This window comes from Camelina sativa, chromosome 14 (genome assembly GCF_000633955.1).
Source record: "Camelina sativa cultivar DH55 chromosome 14, Cs, whole genome shotgun sequence".
Lineage (NCBI taxonomy): Eukaryota > Viridiplantae > Streptophyta > Magnoliopsida > Brassicales > Brassicaceae > Camelina > Camelina sativa.
In genome coordinates, this window is record NC_025698.1 from 16,945,265 (window position 1) to 16,967,188 (window position 21,924).

General features: G+C 34.2%; 1 pseudogene; it reads left to right on the forward strand.

Moving 5' to 3' along the window:
* On the forward strand, positions 921 to 1,907 carry LOC104743696 (annotated as a pseudogene).

The following is a 21,924-nucleotide window of genomic DNA, read 5'->3' on the forward strand; positions in this document are numbered from 1 at the left end:
AAAAAAAAAAAAAAAAAAAAAAAATACTAGTTTATATCAAAATATATTCAATGAACATTAGTTTTATTATTTTCTTAAAATAAATAAAAACCAAAATTTCATTGAAATTTTAAGAACCAAGACAGAGGTTGGTTCATTGCTTTGATGCTTTCCAACACTTTTAAATCCAATTTGATTGCCCACAAAAGAAAAAAAAAAGCACAAAAAATCCAATTTGATTTAGAAATTCATTTTTATAAACCAAAATTTGATTTTCTTTTTGAAATTTATTTTAAAATCAATATGGACTTACTTGATTTTTAAAGTTAGTTATAATAATAAGAGAAATCATATAAAATTATATTTTATTAGTATGAGTTTGGAAAGGCGAAGCTTAGCTTAATTAGTATGAGTTTCTAATTTTTTTACTAGAGATACAAAACTATTTCATAACCCCTGTATATATATATATATATATATATATATATATAGTTTGTGGTACTTTTAAGTAATTTTTTCCACTATTTAGATGAACCTCAAGTATACCACAAGTTTTATAAAACCATATATATATAGAGTTTTTTTTTTTTAAAGGTTATTTTAGGGTAATCTTAAGATAATATAATTAGGATATACTCATAAATTCATTATCCAATATGCTATCTTTATATTGGATTATGAATTTATCTTCTATATCTCAACTATATCTTCTAGTCCTAATCGTTATCACACAATAAATAATTCCAATATAAAGGTTAAATATGTATATATTCATAATATTTTTTGAAAAAATCTGACAATGGCGATGTATCTTTCGTCAGATTTGGTAGAGGAGATATTCAAACGGGTTCCAGCTAGGTCTCTTGAACGACTAAGACATACATGCAAATTGCAAGCAGTGGAATACCCTAATCAAAGACCCGAGATTCGTCAACAAGCATATGTCTCACATGCATGGTCGTGAAGAGCAGTTCACATGCAGTCTTCAACGACGTTTCCACAGTTCCTCCTTCGTTGTGTTCAACAATTTCTTGCGTCGGTATGAATTTCAACGACGAACCTCGTTTGAATTATCAGGTTTTTAAACCTCTTTCATCTTCGGATCTATTGGTGCGCAGTGTGTTTCACTGTGATGGTCTATTGCTAATGGACATGAGAACCAAACTCTTAGTTTCTAATCCGTTGTTGAAACAAGCAAGATGATCAAGTGTGGCTCTAACCCTGAGTTTGACCATCCCATGGATGCGTATGGTCTTGGATACGTTAGTAACGGGTCGCAAAGTTGTAACGATTACAAAATGGTTAAGTTTCGTTGTACTGAGGATATAAGAGCTGAAGTCTACGATTTCAAATCTGATTGTTGGAAGGTTGTTGTTGTTGTTAAAAACTATATTGGGTTCTCTGGATTACCATTTTCAAGTGTGTGTTTGAGAGGAACTCCTTATTGGATAGGTTATAATAGGCACCTTAATAGAACCGTTTCGATACAAAGTTTTGATTTCTCAAATGAGAGATTTGAGCCTTTGTTCAAGTTTCTTCATCATTCATCCATTGGACCAATTCAGTGGCAAGATTCTCTTTCTTTAGGGATTTTCAGAGGAGATCATCTTTCTCTGTTACATGAACCTCGCTTAAAAGGTAGGATACATATATGGGTGATGAAAGAGAAGCATTGGAGTAGGTTGATGACAATTGCTATACCTCAACTTCACAAGTTTCCTAAATACCCAAGTTACTTCATTGAGAACAATGGTAAGCTTGTGCTATCTATCCGTCACTTTGTAACTAGGGCAATTAGCATTTACGTTGTGGGAGAGAACCAAGAATGCCAAAAATTTGAATGTTACTCTTCTATGGAAACTTCAATTGGTGGTTCTGGTTGCTACTATGTGCCGAGCTTGTATCTGGTTCCAGGCTTTTCAAGCTGAGAGGAAGAAGAATTAATAAGCATGTTCCTTTGTCAAGACTTTTTTTGTTTTTTTTTTTTTGTTTTTTTTTTCCATTGTCAAGAGTTGATATTTGCCACAAACGGTTTTCTCTTTATTATTATTATTATTTTTTTCTTTCTCTATGTTTACATTATAGTTTTAGACGGATCTCAACTCAACTCCAGTGAGTAAATGATCACTCGGTTGACTTTGATTCGAGGACTTTACGCATCCATGGTGATGTTCCTTGTTTCCCAAGCTTAATCTCAATTGCATAAAATCAAGTACTTCCAAAGCTTGATCTCAAATTGTATATGTTCTACTTACCTGGTATAATGATCCCTGGATGACATAAACTCATTAAATAAAGTCTGCATTTATATACTGAAGAGATTTTGAAGAGATTTATATATTCATATAAAAAAGAATTCATCTATTTTCATAAAGGCAGTATTGTAAATGAATATATAATACAAAAAACTATCATTTTATAGTTGAAATATATTTTTATATAAAACAACCTATAGTCATTAAACATTTTGGCAATTATAATAGATTATATATATATATTTGATTAATTCAATATTGAATGTACTTATTACTTATTTTTCTCTGCATAAGATGCTGGTTAATTATCTCGAGTCACACATAAATAAATAATATAATAAATATTAGAGGGGAAGAATAATAGTTAGAACTTATAACAATAATATTTAGGTGTATGATATAGCATCACAATGTGCGCGTCTAAGGAAGATGGTCGGTCAAGACTAGAACTAAATATACAAATTCTCTTAACCTATATGAAGTTGTTAAGATTTCAATTTGAGTGTATTATGATTAGAACTAAATATACAAATTCTCTTAACCTATATGAAGTTGTAGATAAGTCTTTGTCGTCAAGATAGTTTATTGGACAATCATCTCAACCATCAATCTTTCTGTTGATCACCGGTTTTCCATCTCCCAATAAACTGAATATTCCCAACTGTAGAAAATATAATAGAACGAACTTTGATATTTTATTTTAATTTTTACCTTTATATTTCATAATCAGATTTTTTTAAAATAGAAATATAGAAATCCATATTGTTTTCTATAATACAATTAGTTTTCTAATCAAAAAAGCATGGAGTAGACAAATATATATATATATATATATATATATATATATATATATATACTTGTGACAAAAAAATAAACAAACATATACGAGCCAATATGCTCTCATTTTCTGAAAAACCAACTTGAATCACATTTTTAACAGCTAAAAACAAAATTTTCAGTTTGGATTCATACCAATAGAAAGATAACCCTCGATGAATAGATGGTTGTATACCTAGAGACTGAATATAATTAAATATTAGAACGATTAACAAAATATATCAAACTGCAATAAATTTCTCACAGTGATAAGACATCATTTCTAACCAATTCTCTTTTAACTAATACAAATATAAAGAATATTTGAATACAATGATGAGAAGTTATTTATATATAGATTTCTAAATATGCGAACATTTGAATAGACACAACTGTTTGTAAAAGACACAACTCTATATTCAATAGACGCAATTTTGTAGAGAAACGCAACTGTAAAAAATTTCTGTCAAAAATATAAAATAAAGAAAATTTGAATACAATGATGAGAAGTTATTTATATATAGATTTCTAAATATGCGAACATTTGAATAGACACAACTGTTTGTAAGAGACACAATTCTACATATAACAGATGCAATTTTTTAGAGAGATGTAACTGCTGAAATTTTCTGTCAAAAATTTAAATTTATATATATTTTACGAAAAGGTACAACAAAAAATCGCAACTGTTGTTGGCATTTTTCAGATTGTTATTATTATATAGATTAGCATTTACGTTGTGGCATTGTTGGAGAGAATCAAGAATGCCGAAAAGTTTAAAGTTACACTACAAGAAAACAGGCCATTTGCGACTCTAGTAATCGTCGCTGAATATTCGCAAAAAAGGGTTTTGCGGCTCCTTAGCAACTATTTGCGATGGTCGCTAAAAAACGGTCGCAAAATTTGTTGGTCGCAACATGGTCGCTTATTTGCAACGGATTTAGGGCTCTGTAATATAGTCGTATATTAGCGACGTTTGTGTGACCGTATATGGTAGTTGCAGTTTCCGACTAAACTGCAACCAAGTCTATTTGGGGACATTTTTGTGACTGTATAGAACAGTCCTAACATTTTTGTGATTGTATAGAATTAGGACGGTTTTGGGACTAATGTAAGAGTCTGTGTTTAGCGACTATTTTTGTAATTTGGATTGGTCACGAAGTGGTCACATTTTTTGAATTGGTTTGGTCACAAAGTAGTTACATTTTTGAATTGGTTTGGTCACAAATTAGTCACGGTTTAGCAATCCTAAATATGATTAATTTTGGGTTTTGAAATGATATTAACCAAAAGGAATGATGATTTAAGGTACTAATCATGCAAACTTATCATCCTAAACAAAAAGATCTTCCAAAAAGTATTCAAAAGCAAAACAAGTTCATTAAAAAAAACAGGGAATTGCAACACATTCAGTTGGAAGCAGTATTAGAAGAAGGGGAATTGGCAGCTGGACTGGAGGCTGGTGTGGTGCCTGGTGTGGTGCCTCCGTCAGTGGGTTGTGCATTGGTTGCAGGTGCGGTAGCTGGATGGGTGGTTGCAGGTGTGGATGATTCAGGAGGAGAAACCATAAAAGCTTCGAACTCAGGATTTTTTTCTTTCATGAAGAGGAAAAGCCTCTTCAGCTCAGCTTGAGACTCTCGGTGTTCCTGATCACGTCGTGCATTCTCAGCCTCGTGTTCAGAAATCTTGCGCCGAAGTTGATCTTGAAGCTCCCCAAGAGTTGATGGAGAAGCGCTTGCATAACTCTCTGTCCTTTTCCTTTTCTTTAGTGTCTCCACAAGTGATCCAAGTCCAAATGGGTTGCCTTTGTGGTCTGTATGAGTACACTAAACCAAGAGATAAACATTCAGTAATTATCACAGACTAAATGGAACCAGATTTAAAAAAAAAACAGACAGAAACGAATTTACCTGAAGGAAGATTTCATTTCTTTCATCAAGGGAAAGATTATGATGTGTTGAAGTCTCTGAACCATCTGGACCATCTTCCTCCACTTCAGCTTGTCTCTCTTCTATGGTCCTCTCATATGTCTCAGCACCTTGTTTGGCTTTTTGATCCATAAATGTTCCATCCGGACGAGTGTGTGTTTTAAGAAACACTTACACCATTGACACTGGACGCCCCAACTCTTCCTCCTACAATGATAGTGAAACAGATTAAATCATGGAAATATCAGAAAAACTTCAAGCTGAATTCGACAAAAGAGAAGTCTTACCATCTCTTGATGAATTTGCACAAATGATTTCTGACCAGCTAAGTGTTTGTGCACTCCAAGACCTCCACGATCAGAGTTTATGCACTGTGAAGCATTCTCACTCTTCTCAATGGCATCAGGGGTGTTCCAATATTCGCACATAAGAGGCCATAATTTTTCACCAATCCATGGTGGTTGTACACCACTCCTCTTAGCTTGACTGACAATGCCTTTCATCCTTTTCTTGGCTATCTTCAAGAAACCTGCTTTAACGAGCTCAGTAATGCCGATATCCCAATTGTACTTCCGCTACAATAACACAAAGTTTAGTTAGAAACAATACCAATTCATATATAGAGTACAGAAATAAGGAGTAAACCTTACCGCAAATGTCCGTAAATATCGCTCTTGAATGGGCAGTGGAGTAACCTTCCAACTGTAGTAAGACCCATCAAACTTTCTCCTCAAGATTCCAGAAATCGCTCAAGACAGCTGGCCTTTCTGCCTGTTAAACCTGTTACATAAACTGAGTAAGTCTACAACTAAATATGGACTTGAAACTGTTGAAACAAACTAATGAATATCAAACAACAAATGAGTAGTGAACCTATTACCGCAAACTAGTAAGCAACCTAGTGAACACTAGTGAATATCAAACAACAAATGAGTAGTGAAGACATTAAAGCAACCAAGTAGCAGCCGAGTAACAACCACAACAACCGACCAAGCAACCTAGTGAACACTTATAGACAAGACATTTTCGGTAAGCAACCTAGTTAACACTTATAGACAGGACACCGAGTAAGCAACCTAGTGAACACTTATAGACATAACACCAAAACAACCGAGTAACAACTACACTTCTACACTTCAAGAAACTTAAAGCAAAGCAAAGGGGATAGTTTTATACCATAGAGTTTCGACTCCAGGGATAGGATGCTCAGACAGGAGTGGTAGACGTTCTCGGCCTGGAAGAGCTAGCAAACCATCTAACAGCTCTTGGTAGTAATCGACATTTGGATCAGGGTTTTGTTGCTCTTGGTTTCCTTATTCACCATTATCTTCCTCTTCATGATTAGGGTTTTGTTGCGGCAAACCAAACTGATCATTCGGAACTTGCACCGGTTGACGAGGAGGCAGTTGGTGAGGATTCGAAGGCGGTGTAAGTATCCTTCGCGGTGGATGTGTAGGATTTGTCCTCCGCGGAGGATGTGTACTCGGTTCAGGATCTTCCCTCGACAGTGGATGGGTACTCGGCAATGGATTTGTCCTCCGCGGTGGATGTGTACTCGGTTCAGGATCTTCCCTCGATGGTGGATGGGTACTCGGTGATGGACTCGTTGAAATTGTCCTCGGTGGAAACTGAAAAGGACGACTTTGGTGTGAATGGGTTGCCGAATGTGTCGCAGACTGTTTCCGTTCAGAGGAGTTCGACGAATGAGAAGACGATCTGTTATTACCATTGAAGATTCAGACACCTATGGCGGTTCTGGCACCGCGACCTCTGGAAGAACCCTTACCCTTAGGAGGCATTAGATCGAGAACGGAGGAGAAATCGATTTAGAAAAGAGGAAGGAGAGGAAGGAGAGGAAGGAGAGGAAGAAGAGTTGAGAGATTGGATTGAGGAAGGAGAGGGAGATATTAGATCGAATCGGAAAAGAAAGGTTTGAGGGATTGAGGAAGGAGAGTTGAGAGGTTTTTTGAAAGAGAACCCTAGATTGAATCGGAAAAAAATGAAGAAGTGTTAAGTCGTTTAATGGGTTTGCCTAGTTAATAACGAAACTCCGTCGCACTTTAGTCGCAAATCAGTCACATACAAAATAATTGGGGGGAAAAAAACGCCAAAACAATTTAGAGAAATTCCACTAATTAAGTGGTGGGAAGATAAGCCCCCAAAACACGGTAGCAAACTCTAATTAGTAGCAAAATAGTGACAAATAGAGATAGTCGTAACATAGTGGCAAATCAGTCGCAATATGTGACCATTTTAAGACTACCATATATACGTCACACAATAAAAATCTTGAATTTTACACATTATGAACAAAACTGTTGATATAAATCACTAAAAAGAACTCATATTAGTAGTATAAAGTACATGTAATAGTAAGATTTAGTAAAACAATGTTTACTTAACTTAGTTTTGAATTTTTCTTCATTGCAACACATTCTCATATAAAAGAACATGTAACACTTAAGATAAATTTTGAACTTATGGATGTTTAGTTTATAGTCATGAAAATTTAATACTTTGAGAAAGTTATTATTGATAAGGTGAGCAAAACAAAGCATAAACTTCAACCTAAACATGTAAATGAATCTCAAATGTGAAATTTCAAAATAAAAAATATTTAGAGTGGCTAAACAGTCTTAAAAGAGTATCGAAATCAGGTGTTAGTCGCAAAGTCTTCAGATATCAGTCACAATATCGTTGCAAAGCAGGTCTCTAATTTGTAGCAAAAGAGTGACAAATAGAGATAGTCGTAACATAGTGGCAAATCAGTCGCAATATGTGACCATTTTAAGACTACCATATATACGTCACACAATAAAAATCTTGAATTCTACACATTATGAACAAAACTGTTGATATAAATCACTAAAGAGAACTCATATTAGTAGTATAAAGTACATGTAATAGTAAGATTTAGTAAAACAATGTTTACTTCACTTAGTTTTGAATTTTTCTACATTGCAACACATTCTCATATAAAAGAACATGTAACACTTAAGATAAATTTTGAACTTATGGATGTTTAGTTTATAGTCATGGAAATTTAATACTTTGAGAAAGTTATTATTGATAAGGTGAGCAAAACAAAGCATAAACTTCAACCTAAACATGTAAATGAATCTCAAATGTGAAATTTCAAAATAAAAAATATTTAGAGTGGCTAAACAGTCTTAAAAGAGTAGCTAAATCAGGTGTTAGTCGCAAAGTTTTCAGATATCAGTCACAATATCGTTGCAAAGCAGGTCTCTAATTGGTAGAAAAAGAGTGAAAAATAGAGATAGTCATAACATAGTGGCAAATCAGTTGCAATATGTGACCATTTTAAGACTACCATATATACGTCACACAGTAAAAATCTTGAATTCTACACATTATGAACAAAACTGTTGATATAAAACACTAAAGAGAACTCATATTAGTAGTATAAAGTACATGTAATAGTAAGATTTAGTAAAACAATGTTTACTTCACTTAGTTTTGAATTTTTCTTCATTGCAACACATTCTCATATAAAAGAACATGTAACACTTAAGATATAAAAGAACATGTAACACTTAAGATAAATTTTGAACTTATGGATGTTTAGTTTATAGTCATGGAAATTTAATACTTTGAGAAAGTTATTATTGATAAGGTGAGCAAAACAAAGCATAAACTTCAACCTAAACATGTAAATGAATCTCAAATGTGAAATTTCAAAATAAAAAATATTTAGAATGGCTAAACAGTCTTAAAAGAGTAGCTAAATCAGGTGTTAGTTGCAAAGTCTTCAGATATCAGTCACAATATCGTTGCAATTTGTGACTTCTTTGTTACTAAATAGGAGTATAAAATGTGGGCGCAAATAAGTCTTCAATCTGCGACGTTTTTGCGATTCTCTTTACCAACTATATAGTTTGTCACAGAGTAGTCGCAAAATTGTGACCATTATGAGACGAATTTAGTTTCGATGCAAATTAGTCCTAATGTAGTCGCTAATTTAAGACAATTTTGTGACTTTTATGTTTTGTCGTTAATAAGCGACGTTTTTCTCTCCAATTTTTGTGTAGTCGTTTAGTCGTCGCAAATTAGTTTCAAAAGCGTTGCTATATTTTGCGACTGAATAAATAGTCACAAAATATAATCCCAAAATGCATGTTTTCTTGTAGTGTTACTCTTTTATTGGTGGTTCTGGCTGCTAGCTACTATGTCCCGAGCTTGCTTCCGGTTCCAGGCTTTTCGAGGTGAGCAGATGAAGGAATAGGTGTGTGATCCATATTGTGAAGAGTTGAATGTTTATGCACTTTCATATCTTATTAGTGTCTCACTTACTTTCGAACTCCATAAACTGTTTAGGATAAACATAGTGAAATAACTTTANTTGCTAGCTACTAATCTACTATGTCCCGAGCTTGCTTCCGGTTCCAGGCTTTTCGAGGTGAGCAGATGAAGGAATAGGTGTGTGATCCATTTTGTGAAGAGTTGAATGTTTATGCACTTTCATATCTTATTAGCATCTCACTTACTTTCGAACTCCATAAACATAGTGGGATAACTTTATATATACCACAAATGGTTTACTGTTTTTTTTGTGTGTGTCTTTCTCTATGTTTATATTATAGTTTTTGGCGGATCTCAACTCGACGCCAATGAGTAAAATGATCACTCGGTTGAATTTGATTCGTAATATAAGATCATGATTTGAGATTCGAGGACTTTATGCATTCATACATGGTTACTTATTTCCTATGCTTAATCTCAATTGCATAAAATCGATTCTTTACTTCCAAAGTTGATCTCAAATTGTATACGTCTCGTGCATATGTTCTATATAATTATTGTTGGATGAGACAAAATAAACTCTACATTTATATATTGAAGAGATTTTAAATAAAGGAAGATTCTTAAAAATAACACCAAAATAAGTTTTTTTTCAAATTTAGCACTAACATCTCTAAAATTCCAAAACTAGCACCAATTAATCTTACAAATTTAAATTCTAAATTCAGAATACTAAACTCTACTCCTCAAAACTATACCTTAAACGTAAAATTGAGAACCCAAACCTAAAAAAAAAAATTCTAAAAATTAATTTTAAATATTTTAATGTGTTAAATAATGCTATTTTTAAAAATTGAAGGATTGTGTGTTATAATTGTCTATAAAACTTGTTTTAGTGTTATTTTAGGGTATTTCTCTTAATAAATAGAGGTAATACAACAGAGGAAAAGTTGCTTAAAATCATAGGTGCGTGAAAAGATAATTTTAACCAATTTTCCCACTCGAAGGGGTGGTATGGTTTAGGCCAATTAGAAAACCCTGCGAGTGAGTTGCTCGACTACTATTAGTAAAGAAGAACTTATTTTTTTTTAAATAATAATAATAAAACAGAGTAACTATATAAGAGCAAGGGCATTGGTGTGGGACAATTTTTGGTCCCTGAAATTTAATAGTAATATTTTGAAAGTTTCTTATTTTTAGTATGAGCATTGGTGTCTATTTGTATTTGGTCCCCCGAATAAAATAATAATATTTTGAAAGTTTAAACATTAATTTAAAATTGAAAAACAAAAACATACAATTAAGAAATTAATAACAGAAAACATAAAACATAAAAACATCAAAACAAAAACAAACATTTTATTCAATTCATAGAAATTTTAAAATCAATCTTCATTATCTGGAAGATGTCCAAAGTTAGTCCAAATATGCTCAATCAAATCTTGTTTTAGTTGGTCATGGGCTTGTTTATCCCGAAGTCTTGTTTGACGAGTAATCGTACTGCTGATATTTGAACCCACACCGGCGGCACCAACGGTATATGTTTGATCCACATGTTCTCCGTGTTGAAATTCAGAAACAATGTTTCGGTAACTGTATGTATGTCGTTCATCTTCGACAATCATATTATGGAGTATTATGCATGATCTTATTACATTTGCCATTCTGTTTTTATCCCATAAACGAGACGGATTTTTAATAATGGCGAATCTAGCTTGCAAGACTCCAAAGGCACGCTCAACATCTTTACGCACAACTTCTTGTTTTTTACAAAAGAGAGATTTTTTCATACCTTGTGGAAGTCGGATAGATTGAAGAAAAGTGTGCCCAATTTGGATAAAATCACATACCTTCTGTTGTAGCAGTTGGATAGAATAGGTTANTAATATTTTGAAAGTTTAAACATTAATTTAAAATTGAAAAACAAAAACATACAATTAAGAAATTAATAACAGAAAACATAAAACATAAAAACATCAAAACAAAAACAAACATTTTATTCAATTCATAGAAATTTTAAAATCAATCTTCATTATCTGGAAGATGTACAAAGTTAGTCCAAATATGCTCAATCAAATCTTGTTTTAGTTGGTCATGGGCTTGTTTATCCCGAAGTCTTGTTTGACGAGTAATCGTACTGCTGATATTTGAACCCACACCGGCGGCACCAACGGTATATGTTTGATCCACATGTTCTCCGTGTTGAAATTCAGAAACAATGTTTCGGTAACTGTATGTATGTCGTTCATCTTCGACAATCATATTATGGAGTATTATGCATGATCTTATTACATTTGCCATTCTGTTTTTATCCCATAAACGAGACGGATTTTTAATAATGGCGAATCTAGCTTGCAAGACTCCAAAGGCACGCTCAACATCTTTACGCACAACTTCTTGTTTTTTACAAAAGAGAGATTTTTTCATACCTTGTGGAAGTCGGATAGATTGAAGAAAAGTGTGCCCAATTTGGATAAAATCACATACCTTCTGTTGTAGCAGTTGGATAGAATAGGTTACGCACCACAGTAGCATACCTTGGGGAATCCATGCTCAACCTCAGGTTGAGGTGGGTATTTCCTCGACTCTGCATTGATGAACGTACTCTCAGCTTCATCCATAAGAATCAAAGCTTCTATTTCTCTCTCCGCAGTGTCCATCGAGTACCTATCAGCCTGATCGGATGACTCAGGCTGCGAGTAGCTATAGTCTTGGCCCATTTCTGAGTTAACCTGCAGATAAACAAGAAGAAGCAGATTAGATTTACTAGAACAAATGTTAAAAAGAAGTCACAATCTGATTTAAAACATGAAAGAAACTTATATAGATTCAGATTAAAACATCGAATACAAACACATTGTTACTAGAACATGAAACAGGAAATACAAATCAAACAGGAAATAGAATGCATACAAACAACAAACACATTGTTAATATCAGAAATACTGGCATCCTTTGAAGTGTTGAGCCATGCGGAGATCAAGACTTCATCATCAGCAGGTGCCCATGTCTTTCTCTCCTTTCGCTCCAATGGTGTTTCTTGAGAAAGAGTTGGCGCCTCTGAAGGTTGGGAGCTATGCGGAGGCATTTGTGAGCTGCTCTATCCAGAAGGTGGATAACTTTCCCAACGAAAGTTTTCAACATTAATCCCACCTTCTTCTTGACTGTTAAGCAGGTTTAAGTAAGAAGAAGACTGATATAATGGATTCGTAGAATCCATATGAAGAGAATGGATTATAGAATGAGTAGAGAAGAGAATGGATTAGATAAGAGAATGAGTAGAGAATGAGTAGAGAAGAGAATGGATAAGCGAGTAGAACTGAAAGAGATTTATAGTGGAAGAAGAAGGTTAAAAGGGGTTATGATAGAAAGAAGATGGTTGGGGTTTAGTAGGTTAAAAGGTAACTTGCAATAAGTAACAAAACATAATGACCTAACAACCAATGTCTAATCACAATTTATGACAAGTACACTTCACAAATGCATTCAATTTATGTGACTAAACAAGAAACTATGAACAAACCAGCTAGTTCGTATACATTACACATCAAGCATTAGCCGGAGAATCTGAGCTTTTATGACTTACTACCAAAGTAGTTTACAACTAAATCAAATATCACACAATAATCGATTGAAACAAGCTATACACAGAGACTAATCCGGTAGTTTACAACTACTTTTGTTGAGTTAAAACCAGAGAGTAGTTTACAACTAAATCAAATATCACACAATAATCGATTGAAACAAGCTATACACAGAGACTAATTCGATAGTTACAACTACTTTTGTTGAGTTCAAAACAGACAATAAACTATAGCTAAATCAAATATCACACAATAATCGATTGAAACAAGCTATACACAGAGACTAATTCGATAACCCTATACATCAGTGACCATAATAATCAGAGACTAATCGATAACCCTATATCGATAACTCTATTTCGATAATCGATAACCCTATTTCGATAACCCTATTTCGATAATAATCGATAACCCTATTTCGATAAACAGCGATGATCAGCGAACCTATAATCAGCGATATCTCAAATTGGATGAAGGAAAAACACCTTATTTCGGACGATTGAACCGCCAGACAAGCTTCGGGAGAGACAGAAGATCGTCGCGGCTTGAAATCTACGATGGTCGTCTCGTCTCGGCTTCGGAAGACACAGAACTTCGGGAGTGAAGATCGGACCAGCTTCCGGAGAGAAGATCGGCTACGGGAATTCGTCGAGAACTTCCGGTGAGAAGATCGGATCGCCTTCGGAAGACACAGAAGATCGGATCGTCGTCGAGATAGAAGAGAGAAGTCGCGAAGTTTCTCTCAAAAAATTGTTTTGTGTTGACCCTAGACAAATTCTTCTTCCAATCAGAAACAACCACGTGGCCAAGTCGACGGACGAAAAACGTCCCCTTTTAAGATACGTTTCTTCGTTAATGGGCCATTTTTCATTTATTTTAAAAACAAAACTCTTGGGGGACGGCCCATGGGGACACTGATGCACATGGTCTAATAAGATTTACATTTCATCACCTCCTTCAAGAGGGTCTTCACATATCTCCAGATACTCTCTGTCGGGAAACCGAAAGCCTCTCCAATTTCACTTGCCAACCTCAAGCAAGGCCAATACATGTGGTGAATTGCTAAATGGTGTGTACTCATGAAATGATCGATGAATGGAACCTCTTGAGAAGGCTAACGTCTTTCTTTATCCTAGATCTCTACTGTCATGTCCTCTGTGCTTTATGGAGTCATCCCGATCACTCTGTAGGTGTAGATTACCTTATTGCCTGCCAAGTTTTAAACTTGAACCTCTTGTAAACCTTCTTGTTTAATGGACTTGACTATCTTATCTTTTTTTTTTTTTTGTCTTTGTACATGTTTTACTAAGATTTTGTATCATGTAGTTATCGAGAGAAATCCATTATAAAGAATTTGTAGTTGGATGTTGGTTTTTCTAGATTGAGTTTCTAAAATTGGTGGGTTTGTGAAACTTGTGTTCAAAGCATCCACAATTTATAGTGGAGGCAACCATTTCGATTAACAATATGATTTCTATATGTGAGTTTGCATTTGCATTTTGCTCATGAAATTCTAATAAGTAACAATGTGATTTAATTAAAAGTGTACCGTGCAAACAAAAAGTGTTTCATAGTGCACTTCCTCTAACTGAAGTTTAATTACCCAAAAGAAATAATTTGTCTTGCTTAAAGGTTTCTTCCTTCATCTTGGTTACGCGGAAACTCATCACAAGAGATAAGAGACAATGACGGATCTATTAATTAACGTTTTTGACCGGAATCATTATAATCTCTAAACTAACTATAATTCTTATATTTTGAAAAAAAAACTTATTACTACATTTATTTGCTATGGTTTTGCTTTTGTTTTACATATTATTTTCTAAATATATTTTTTTCCAAAATTTTCATTTTACCAATAGATATATAATTAGTATCAAAATTTGAGGATTCAGTTTTATAGATATAACAATAAAAAAAAATTCACTTTTTTACATTAAGTGCAGCGTTTGTTTAAAACTTGTGACATATAATCATATACATAAAAGTAAGGTTTCACTATCTCCTTATTGGTCTATTTAGCATTTAATTTCTAAAAAATATTTAATTTTAATTAAATAAAAATATAATAATATACATTAAGCTATACTTTTTAAATCCATACTTTACTACTAAATTGTAACTGAAATTACAGAAATTATGAATTGACTATTTTTTTCCTTTCATTTTCATTCAAACATTCTATAAATTATAATTATAACTTCTCTAATTTATTTTAGAAATGTAACTTTCATCTCTTGAAATCCTATTAATTACCATTCTCACATCATCATCCAATATATCTCAAATTCTAAATATTTATTTGTTTTGTTTAAGTTGCATGAATTCAAAATTCATGATAAGAGTGTGACTACATATTTTGCTAGATTTATCTTATATTTTGTTCAATTTTATTTCTTTGTTTTTATGTATTTCTTCATTCCTTCTTTGTCTTCTTATTATTTTTAATTTCCAATTACATATGTGTAATAAAGTATTTTAGAAATGTAACTCTCATTCCTTGAAATCCTATAAATAATCATTCTCATATCATCATCCACCATATCTCAAATTCTAAATATTTTCTTTGTTTTGTTTATGTTCTTGCATGAGTTCAAAACTCATGGTAAGAGTGTGATTATATATTTTGTTAGATTTATCTTATATATTGTTCAATTTTATTTATGTTTTTATGTATTTCTTTCTTCCTTCTTTCTCTTCTTATTATTTTCAATTTTCAATTACATATGTATAATAAAATTTTGGTGGCTGTAAAAAAAAATTATCAATAAAAATTCAACAACACTAATTTTGATCAAAGATCAAGCTAAATAAATCATCTTCATTCATGTATATTGATTTTATTTTTAAAAGTATGCAATGTTCTAACAAAATAAACTATTATAATAGAATTATTAAATCAAAATTTTTAACTCTCTCTTACCTCCAAAAACTCTCTCTTTCCTCCAAAAAATTTGTAGTAGATTTGTTTGTATACTCATCATTTTATTTAGTCCTTGTGATCCAAAATATAATTATATAAAGATCATTATAATATTTATTTTATTCAAAATTTTGTAATTTAATGATTTTCTATAGAAAAAACAATTTGATATTCCATTTCCAAAATTTTACTACAAAGAGAAAATCATTAGAATTTAACCTAGCAATATAGCATAAATTAAGGTGAACATAAAAGAGATTAAAAATTAAATTAATCTTTGCAATTTTTATTGCAATTCATATGATTTTATAGGAAATATATTTAACTGATACTTAAAATATAATTTTTGAATGTAATTACTAAATGTTTGAGGCAAATTTTCGATATCATAGTAAATTTTTATTTCTATCATTAACAATTTTTTTAATTAACTGGTATAATTTTCCGCTTTTCTGAAAATACCATTTTAAAAAACTTTATTAATAAAATCTTCTCAGAAATTCACATAGTTTTATGATTATTACATAAACTAAAATGAATTAACATAACTAATACAATATGTAACACCCGTACCGTCTCAAAAGACGGAACAATATGTAATCCATCCGGTCTGGCCAAAAACGTTTCTTTCTTTAAAATTCACCAACGAACAAACTTTAAGATGCAACTCTTGAGACTTATTAACCTGGAAAAAAGGGATCAAACTCTGCCCACTGGACATACAATAATAACGTTCCAAATATAACCAACAACTATTACTTAGCATAGTTTCAGAATGATGATCATTCAAACAAACAAGCAAACATCTTATTTCTCCTCATTAACTTTCATCTTATTTTATGCACTGTCATCGGATATCATTTCATCTTATTTCTTACATTACTTAAAAAGTTTTACTTTCCTTATAGGTTTGGCCATTCACACTTTTTCTGACTCCCAAACCCCCTTTCTTAGAAGACCACGGCCAATAGCTCGATTCTTCCCCTGCTCGTCAGCGGTTTATGACCTGCAATGAACCCGTCGGTCCATTACAGTCCAACATCCTCAAGTATCCTTTCTTTTCTCATTTCCGTTATACGTTCATAGTAATTTTTGTATTATAATATATACATTAATTCATAACATCAAATCGTATTACCAATGTGATTCACATGTATCATGTTACTAGCAACCTATTTTACCATGCACACAAATACACACAAACACTTTCAATCAATAAACAATTCTTAAGTCAATACTCAGCAACTATCGAAGAGTACATAAGGAAAGAGGTTACTGTTATCCGCAAATACCACCCTCACCTTAGCCTTAACTTATTGGAGACAGCTCGTCGCCCTGCTTCTATTTGTCTAGCCACTCCTGAAAGAAATAAATGAATTCCAAAACGGAAAAGGGGGGGAAAGCTCTCCGTTCCTGGTTCTCGCTCACTTTTTCTAAGTAATGGGGAAAAGGACTTCCACCTTGGTTCTCCATCAACCAAAATATATAAACATGCCTCAAGAATACTCCAGTAGAGCCTCAGCTCAATCCAACCTCGTTTTCCAAACCAAACAATGCAACTTGTTACAATTAACTCTATGAAAATCAGTCTCTAAAACAAGCAATTAAATCAAGAACTAACCGTTGGAAACGCAATCCCACCGCTCATTAACTAGCTAGTAGTATCATACAGTTCTGTACCAAATTTCATGACGATCCGACAAGTTTTTGAACCCCAATCAATGCCTCGAAGAAGCCAACACGAAACTGTTTCTAGGGTTCTAGATATGACAAGATCAACAGTTACTTGATCCGAAAGAAACGTTCGTAACTTCTTGAATATGTTCTCGATTCAAGCTCTCTCAGCGGCTATAGATTCTTGACAGCGAGACTATTCTAAAGAAATCTTAGTTGTGAGATAATTACATCGGTTCCGCCAGGAGTCAGCCTCGAAAAACTGGAACTTGGATCTGCCTCTTTTGCTTGTTTGTCTTCCTCATTCTTTCTTGTTCTTCTTTTCTCCACTCATGGTCACTACGGCGACCACAGTGATTGACGACAGACACAACATGAGTCACCTGACCCACCAATGCTATACACCCCTTCCGCCCAACTCGTTCTCTCTCTTCCTCTCACACCACCATCGACGCTCCGCTTCGCTTTTCTTTCCACGCAACCAGTCCCACCACCGAGGCTCAACCTCGTCTCTTCCCTCATGAGTATGCGCCGGCTAAAAGCCAAGAAGTTTCCCCTGCTCCGGTCAGCTCGCTCTCCTCATCACAGATCCGAAGTCACCAACTCACACAACAAACAACGACACCGCAACTCTACAAGTAACCACAACACGACGACAACATCTCCATCTCTCTTTTCACACCAATGACATCTGGCAACATCCTGCTTCCTTTGATAGCTTCAACATCTACTAGGTTTTGGTGTGTGCTCCCGATCCCTTTTGCGGCGTCCCCCGTGAGAAGGAGATACATATGCTTATATGTATATGTCCACAACAAAACACAACATACCTTGTCGTTTTATTACTCACCCCATTTGGGCTTTTAATTGGCTGAAGCTAATAATATAAATGACCCAATAAACTATAATGGAGTGGGGTGTTACACAATAACCCGCACATATACGGGATCAGCCCCGGCTCTAGACATGTGCGAGCGGTGCAGTAGCACCGGGTCTATCCAATTTTTTGTATTTTTTTCTTTATAAAATAGGGTCCAAAACTTTTTTTCCAAAAAACATGGGAAAAAGACCTTTTTTTTTTTTTCCAGCTCAGGGACCTCGGTAAACTTGAGCCGGGCCTGTACAGGATATTATCTAGTGAGGTTAAAAATCAAGAAAAATTCCTATTCTCATTTTGGCCTGATGACATATAATGAGCTTAAAAACCACATAGCCATTTTTTTTTAATATTTATTTTGCTAAGTGTTTATCATCTCAAGTACTATATGAGTACACAATCATCCATTCACACTTCAATCTTACTTTACTCATACTCGCATCATAGAAGGAACATCAACGTCACCAAGTTTCTTCATTTCTTTTTCTCAATTTCAATTTCAATTTCTAATTTTGTTATTGTTTTAATTTTAAAAATTTCGATTACAATTTTGGTAATTATCTACTCTAACTTGTTCATTAATTACAAGAACTTATTGGTAAATTTCAGCTATTATCTCCGTGGGTGTTCTGGTGCATCGAGCTTCGAGAATACATTCGGAAACTTAAAAAACGTGAATGCAAGGGATGACGCCACTTTCTCCGTGAACGTCAGACTTCTCGCACGATTAGTTTGATTTTTTTTCTTCATATTATAGCGATATAGTATTTTTTCATGTCTATAAATTTGCTTTCACTGTATTTAAAAATTTGGCTTGTTATAATGTAAGCTGTATTAATATTAACTAATTATTTTGTAAAATGTAAGAGTTTTCACTACAAGAAAACAGGCAAATAGCGACTACACTTAGCGACTATATATGTAGTCGTCAAAATTACCGACTGAATTGCAACTACATGATGACTCGGTTGCGACTGATAGAGATTAGTCGCTATGTCGTCGTTAAATTACGACCAAGGTCGTAGTCGTAATTGTGGTCGTAAATTGACGACTATTTTATGGCTAAGTTGTTGCTTGAAAGTTACAGTGGTAATTTAGTCGCTCATTTAGCAACTACGCTAGCGATGGGGAGAAATAGTCGCTAAATTAATGACTAATAAGTGACTTTAAAAACTCAGCAAATTTTTCTTTTCTGTTGTACTTTAAAAACTCAAACAGCAAATTTTTCTACCACTTGATCAACTAAGTGATAATCTATTAGTAAAAACCAAAGGAAAATTAAATGACATGTTACCTTGCTTAAAATCTTAAAATATTGTGTGAAAATATTAAAATTTTAAACCAAAGGAAAGCTAGCTTAAAATCTTAAAATATTGTGTGAAAATAATTATTTGGGCAGTTGCTATTGTGAAAATAATTATTTATGTATTTTTGAATTAACAACAACATTTTATAAAATTAACAACATAAAAATAAATTGGGCTAGGCCCAAATCCAGTTAAAATCTCATCTTCTTCCTAAAGCCCTGTACGACATCTCAATCGATCTCTCTTCTTCTAATCTCTTCGAGGAAAGCAACGAAACCCTAAAGCCGCCTTCATCTCCTCTCATTCTCTCTTCTCAATCTCTTCGTAGTCTCTTCTCAGTCTCTCCTCAGTCACACGATGCCTAATCGAGGAAGAAAAAGAAAACTTGTTCGTAATGTTTCTCAGAGTCCCGGAGGGTCAAGACTACGGCCTACCAATCTACCAAGTCAGTACGACTTCACGCCGGCAGTCCAAGCTCCTCATCCACAGCAGACACCTGAAGAAGAAGTCCCCATTTTGCCACGACATTCAACGCAATCCTAGATCCGGGACTATCCTCCGCCTCAACAACTATTTCAGGGCTCCTTTACTCGCCAACCTCAACCTCAAGTACGCCGGTCTCCTTCAAAAGAAGTTAACTACAATCCAGCGACTCATGCAACTCTTCAAGATGACCCTCCGCCTTCTCCAGCTCAACGCTCTCGGACTCGTAGTCATCCATCATTCCAAGGCAACAACTTCGAAGAAGAAACTGATGCGGTGTTGCCGGAGCTCCAGGAGGACGTGGTTCACGCTCTAAATGCCCTGCTTCTTGTGCCAAACAGGGATAAGTTCACCACGGTCCTCTCTCCCACACCCATACTGAACACCCAATGGTATGCTTTTTATCTCTTCTCATGTATTGTAATGGTGTTTTGTGAATGTTAGAAGAGAAATCTGTAGGTCAATGCTCGATAACGAGAGTAATTTTATTATGATTTCGTTTGGTTTATTGAAAATTTAGGATTGTGTTTGATGATCTAAGTATAGTTAGTATAGGTTTTGCTCTGTTTTTGGAAAGATCTATTGCTTGTGTATTGAGACTCATGTTTATGTTTACTGATTCAAGTATAGATTGTGTTCATGCATCAAACCGTAGAAACTTTTTCTGGAGATTCATGTTTAGGTTTTTTTTTGATCCAAGTATAGGTTTTGTCTATAGACCCATCTTTGCAAAATGATCTTTGTTTTCTCTTGGATTCTCATGATCATGTGGTTCTATGTTCCATGAGTCAAGATAGTTTTTTGTCTTGGTGAGTCAATGTTTTGTGAATATGCGTATGCGTATTGTTTCTTTTGACTCATTAACTGATGCCTCTTGTATTGTTTCTTTTGCTTCATGTGTATGGAGGTTTACTCGTGACAAAGGATCGAAACTTGTTCGGAAGATTACTAAAATTATTCTAAACAAATTCGAAGGTCCCTTCTATAGCTGGACATGTGTGCCGCGGGACAAACAAGAGAGATACTTCCTTGAGTTTGCGGTAAGGATTTATGTCACATAGCTTTACACGTCTTCTTTTCACTCACAATAAGCCTTATGTCACATAGCTTTACATGTCTTCTTTTCACTAACAATAGCTCCTTTTTTTTTTCTAGAAAACCCACACCTGGGATCCTTTGATAACCGGAACTGTTCAAGCTTATTTTGAGGAAATCAGTCAAAAGCGGATCAAAGACATGGTTAGCACTGTGAGGACTAGTCGAGTTCAACCAAACTGGATTGGAAACACTCTCTGGAGAACGATGGAGGATTACTGGGACAATGAAGAAGCACAACAAAAGAGTAAAACCTACTCTGATGCCCGTATGTCTGACCGTAACGGTCTAGATCCTCACGTCCACCTCTCAGGGCCAAAGTCGTATCGACAGCTTCAAGACGAAATGGTTAAGTAGCTGTTATTTTTGCCACTTTCAATTCTTACATAACTGCTATTTTTTTTAGTTAATCTCTTCTAACATTGCAGGTTGAGGAATTGGGAAGAGAAGTCCGACTTGGTGAGGTTTTCATCAAGGCACATACAAAGCCTGATGGTACATATGTTGATCGGAAGGCAGAGAAGATTGCAGAAACATATGAGAAGACTGTTCAAGAGAAGTTGTCTCAGCTCGAGGCAGAGTCTTTTGTTGTGTCAGATGGAGAATCACGGCCACGAGACCTCATAACAGAATAATATACAGAAATTTTCCTTGAGGTAACTTTTTTTTAAAACCAATACACATTTATAGTCTTGGAGTTTAATTTGTCATCCTCTAATCTTAACTTTTCTAATATTTTCAAG